The sequence below is a fragment of the Cebus imitator genome, unplaced genomic scaffold (assembly GCF_001604975.1).
Source record: "Cebus imitator isolate Cc_AM_T3 unplaced genomic scaffold, Cebus_imitator-1.0 Scaffold143, whole genome shotgun sequence".
Lineage (NCBI taxonomy): Eukaryota > Metazoa > Chordata > Mammalia > Primates > Cebidae > Cebus > Cebus imitator.
This window is the reverse complement of record NW_016107458.1, coordinates 860106-865840: the sequence shown is the minus strand read 5'-3', so window position 1 is coordinate 865840 and position 5735 is coordinate 860106. Positions and strand designations below refer to the sequence as shown.

At 39.3% G+C, this 5735-nt stretch overlaps 1 non-coding gene across 1 annotated transcript; it reads left to right on the top strand.

Moving 5' to 3' along the window:
- The first annotated feature begins 2271 nt into the window (after window positions 1-2271).
- On the top strand, window positions 2272-2379 carry LOC119473276. The gene has a single exon (XR_005202474.1). It is a non-coding gene; the product is annotated as a U6 spliceosomal RNA (small nuclear RNA).
- The last annotated feature ends 3356 nt before the right edge of the window (window positions 2380-5735 follow it).

The following is a 5735-nucleotide window of genomic DNA, read 5'->3' as shown; positions in this document are numbered from 1 at the left end:
TTTTTTTTTTTTTTGAGATGGAGTTTCACTCTTGTTGCCCAGGCTGTAGTGCAACAGCACAATCTCGGTTCACCACAACCTCCACCTCCCAGGTCCAAGCGATACTCTTGCCACAGCCTCCTGAGTGGCGGGAATTACAGGCATGTGCCACCACACCTGGCTAACTATGTATTTTTAGTAGAGATGGGGTTTCTCCATGTTGGTCAGGCTGGTCTTGAACTCCTGACCTCAGGTGATCTGCCTGTCTCGACCTCCCAAAATGCTGGGATTACAGATGTGAGCCAGTGGACCCGGCCTTGTATTTGTTAGTTTTACAGTTTATTCTTTGTTGTTCCTTCCCGACTAAAATATAAACTCATCTAAAGAAATATAAAAGCAACTATACATTTTTAGCACATATCTGTTATTGAACAAATTGTACATCAAGGAAATCCTTGAGAAGCAAAATGAAACATGAAAAGCAGGCTTATGAGTTATAAGAATATTTCAATAGAGGACAAATCTATCACTATTCTCTGATACTTAGACAAAGTCGCTGCCTTTTATGGGACTAAGTTTTCTCTGAAAAACAAGAGGAATTAATTTGACTATCTCCAAATGCAATTTTAGCTCTGAAATATGAAAAATGAATGAAAGGATAGAGTAAATGTCTTTTTTTATTAAGCCCATGATATTAGAGGGGACCTCCTGGAATTGAAAATAGTGGTTTTGTAACTCTGTAGAGTAACCATTTATTTTTCACAGTAGGTAGTAAACATATGGAACTTATATTCACAAGACCTTTTCTGACTCAAAATTCCAACAGACTGAGAGTTTTAAATAATCATTTCTGCTTTTGATCTTCTGAATCACCATTCTAAATGGCAACTTTTTCCCCTACATTCTGTTAGAGATATTATTAGAAAAACTAAATCCTGATCTAACCCAGTGAGGCAATTGTCTTATGCACTATTCCATATTTGTGGCCTGAAAAGCAAAATGTCCTCTTACACATGTGGACTTGAATCCTGTATCTTCAAAAATCCAGAAGTAGGTGAGATTATTCTAATGCTTTAACTTAATGGTTAATCTTGTAATGATTTTACTTTCATTAATCTACTTTCTGAATTGAGTATAAGGAATTCATTGTCATTTGTGACAGGGCAAATGGTTTTATACTATGAATTCTGCCTCAAGTCAATTTATTAGCTGTGACATAATTCTAGGAAACAAAGATTGCAAAAACATTAGTATACAGCAAAAGATGAGTTGCTATAAAATTTTAGATCTAACAATATATATATTAATATATATTCTTGAAAATAACAATTTACACTCTAAAATGCAAAATTTTACCTTTATTGTGCACATCTGAAAAAATGAGAATTGTAGTGACAAAATGGATGTTATAATTTCTGAAAATTATGAAGTTATCCTGTTCTAAGCTCTACTATATATTGCTATTTGACCTTAACCATATAGCCTAGTCTCTGTATCCTTGATTATATGTGACAACAAACAAACTTGACCAATACCGTGAAACTAAAGTGTAACAAAGGGCTCATATGAATATGTGCAGCTTTCTAAGATCCTTGGAAGAAAAATAACAGTGATGATAAGAAATTTTTATTAGTGAAAGCCAAATTTGAAAACACTTTAGAAGGCTGTTCATAGGTCTGTGTTGTACAATATATGCTAAAAAGAGATTTTGTCAATAAATACTAATAATGTATATAATTACCTTGGAAATATTTAAGTTTCTCAGCTTTACAAGAAAAAGCTTGAATATTTGTTCAAATTCTTTTATGATGATGTGACCAATAAACAAAATTTAACATCTAATTATTATAGTTTGATGTTAACATTTTCATAGAAACATAGGCACAGGCAAGGACTTCATGACTAAAACACCAAAAGCAATGGCAACAAAAGCCAAAATAGACAAATGGGATCTAATTAAACTTAAGAGCTTCTGCACAGCAAAAGAAACATCATTAGAGTGAATGGGCAACCAAAAGAATGGAAGAAAAGTTTCGCAATCTACCCATCTGACAAAGGTCTGATAACCAGAACCCACAAAGAACTTAAACAAATTTACAAGAAGAAAACAACCCCATCAAAAAGTGGGCAAAGGATATGAACAGACACTTCTAAAAAGAAGACATTTATGCAGCCAACAAAGATATGAAGAAAAGCTCAGCATCACTGGTCTTTAGAGAAATGCAAATCAAAACCACATTGAGATACCACCTCATGCCAGTTAGAATGGCAATCATTAAAAAATCAGGAGAGGTGCTCACTTTGGCAGTACATATACTAAAATTGTAACGATACAGAAAAGATTAGCATGGCCCCCTGCTCAAGGATGACATGCAAATTCATGAAGCCTTCCATATTAAAAAAAAAAAAAATCAGGAAACAACAGATGCTGCAGAGGATGTGAAGAAATAGGAACACTTTTACACTGCTGGTGGGAATGTAAGTTAGTTCAACCACTGTCGAAGACAGTGTGGCGATTCCTCAAGGATCTAGAAATAGACATAGCATTTGACCCAGCAATCCCATTACTGGGTATATACCCAAAGGATTATAAAACATTCAACTATAAAGACACATGCACATGCATGTTTATTGTGGCACTGTTCACAATAGCAAAGACCTGGAACCAACCCAAATGCCCATCAATGATAGACTGAATAAAGAAATTGTGGCACGTATATACCATGGAATGCTATTCAGAGATCAAAAATGATGAGTTCATGTCCTTTGCAGAGACATGGATAAAGGTGGAAACCATCATTGTCAGGAAACTGACACAAGAACAGGAAACCAGACACTGCATGTTCTCACTCAAAAGTGAGTGTTGAACACAAGAACACATGGACACAGGGAGGAGAACATCACACACTGGGGCCTGTCAGGGGAAGGGGAATTAGGGAAGGAAAAGCAGTGGGTGGGGGATTGGGGAGGGCTAACTTTAGGAGAAATACCTAATGTAGATGACAGGGGGATGGATGCAGCAAACCACCATGGTACGTGTATGTCTATGTAACAAACCAGCACATTCTGCAGATGTACTGCAGAACTTAAAGTATAATAATAATAATAAAATAATAATAGGCCTTTGTTTGTCTACTCTCTTTGATTGTCTCCTTGGGAATGAGTAATGCAAGATGAGAGAAAACAAGGGATCTGTGGGCAAGACAGTGATGGCGGAAGGAAGGTAATGGAAGGAAGGTGGGGGGAAGGTGGCTGAAAGGTGGCTGTGGACCCAGACTGGCTAGGAAGATGCTCTTTGGCAAAAGAATAGCTGAAGGCCCAATGATAAAACCAGGCACAGGGACAAGGAAAATGTGGAGCCGAAGACCAAGTAGCTCAGTGAAGAGGAGGAGGAAAGCAAGATGCTCAGGGAATTCAGGCCGCAGAACCATGTCCCAGACGATGAGGACCTGAAAAGGAGGAGGGTTTCCAGGCCAAATCAGTTGTTGTGGAGGAGAAGGTGAAGGAGAAGCTGTAGGCTGCCAAGGCACAGCCTGTCATTGAGGAGGTGGATTTGGCCAACCTCGCCCTCTGGAAAGCTGATTGGGACTGAAGAGAGATGTGGCTGGCTCGCCATCATCTCCAGTTTGGTTTCTGAGCAGTGACTCCTTGCTCCCTAATGTCTGAAGCTTCCACGGGTGAGGTCAGCTTCTTTTCTCCTGTGTGGTCTTTACCATTCTTGGTGAGAGGGAAGGGGAAGAGCCAGCAACAACTCTCTGTGTGTGCCTGTGTCTGCCGTATGTATGTATTTGAACTTTTTTTTTAATCTCTAGAAATAAAGGCAAGTAAAGTCCCCTGTGTGGCAGAAATTTGTGAAATATTTCCTAGGTCAAGCAGTACTGTGGGTTTGGGCTCTAAGACAGGGTGGATTCAGAGGTGGTGCCTAATACAAATAATCCCTGTTTAGGATTGGGCATGTTGAAGCTGGAGGGGTGGGGAAGGCACAGGGCTGACCTGGGTCCAAGTCCTGGTCCAGTCCATGGTCAGTGGTGGTCATTGCAAAACCCATGGGTGCCAGAGACAGGATATGAGAGTTCTTTTAAGACTTTCCCTAGGTCTGGGCTTTGCAGTAGTCTGAGAGACAGCTGAAGAGGCTCCCATCCTGGTTCTGTGTGGACTCCTTCACAATATAAGAAAAAGAAAAAACACTGGGCCCTGGCAAGCCCCAATTTGAGGCCACTTCAGATTTGAGGGCCCTGGCACTGCTTTTCCTCACTCTGCCCAGCCCGAGGGAGCCCCTTTCCCTACTGCACCAGTCAGAGCTTCATTGAGCATTGAGCAGTGAGACAAGGCCAGGACTCTGGCTCCCCTAATGGTCAGGATACAAACATGCCGAGAGTTGACAGGACTAGAGCCAGGCTCCCTCTGCACAGTTGGCAGGACTGGAGCTGGGCTTCCTTTCCTAGGAATAAAGGATGAAAAGGCTCTTTGCGTCTCCTGAAACTGCTGCGGGAGGCAGAATGCTTGTCTGTGGCAACGTAAGGACTACTTGGACAAACTTATTCATCTCAGTTTTCAAATAATTCTCACTGACAGAGTTTTAAGAAAACAGAGCAGCTTAGGACCTACTCAGTGACCCAGGATTCATGAACCCTGGAAGGTTATTTCCAAACATGACCTGTGCCAGTCTATGCCGTGCTTCCCTACCACCAATGAATTCAATGAACATGGCACCTACCCCTTCCATCAGTGCAACTAGGATCCTGACCCTATCTAGGAGGATGAGACTGTGGGAAATGAGCAACAAAAGAAGAGGGGAATAAATTATGAGCCAAGAGCTTCAAATTATAAAATTAAAAAATAAAAATAAAAAACATACAGAGAAACATTTTAGACAGGAAGAAATAAAACATAAAGAGCAAAGGATATAAAAATAACATGGTAGAATCAGATTTGCAAAGACCTCAGATATCAGAATTACCAGGCATTGAATTTAGATATTTTAAAATGATTTAAGAACTTTAAGAACTAAGATGTGGAAATGGAAGCAGATTTGTAAAAGAACCAACTGATGTTCTGGAAACGTAAAATGCAGCATCTCTCCTTTTCCACAGCTTCACTTTCTGTGGTTTCAGGTACCTGCATTCAACTGCAGCCTGAAAATATTACACATAATAAGATATTGAGAGAGAGAGAGAGGGAGAGAAAGAGAGAGAGAGACCTCACATTCAAAAAACTTATATTATGGTATATGTAAATAATTATTTCATTTTATCAGTGGGCATAGTTGTTAATCTACTACTTTGCTGAGTTTATAAATTAAACTTTACCAAAGTTGTGTACATATAGGAGAAAACATTGTAATGCAGAGATCAGTACTATTCACAGTTTCTGACATCCATTGGGGTTCTTGGAATATAACCCTCATGGGTAAGGAGTTACTACTAAACTATTGCAATGAAAAACCTTTTATATGTGAATTGGACAAAGCTGAAGAGACAATTAGTGAATAGGAGCCTAGATCTGAAGAAGTTTTCCAATATGTAGCCTAGTGTGATAAACAGATCAATAATATAAAGCAAAAGGCTGAGGGATACGGAGGACAGGATGAGAAGATTCAACATAGCCTGTGATTGCAGCTCTAGGAGAAAAGAAAAAGAGAGTGTAAAAATGGGGCAGAGACAATATTAAAAGGCAATATCTGAGAACCTTCCAGAACTTTTGAAAATCAATCCACAAATTCAAGAAGGTGACTAATTATTTTTACTTTATGAATA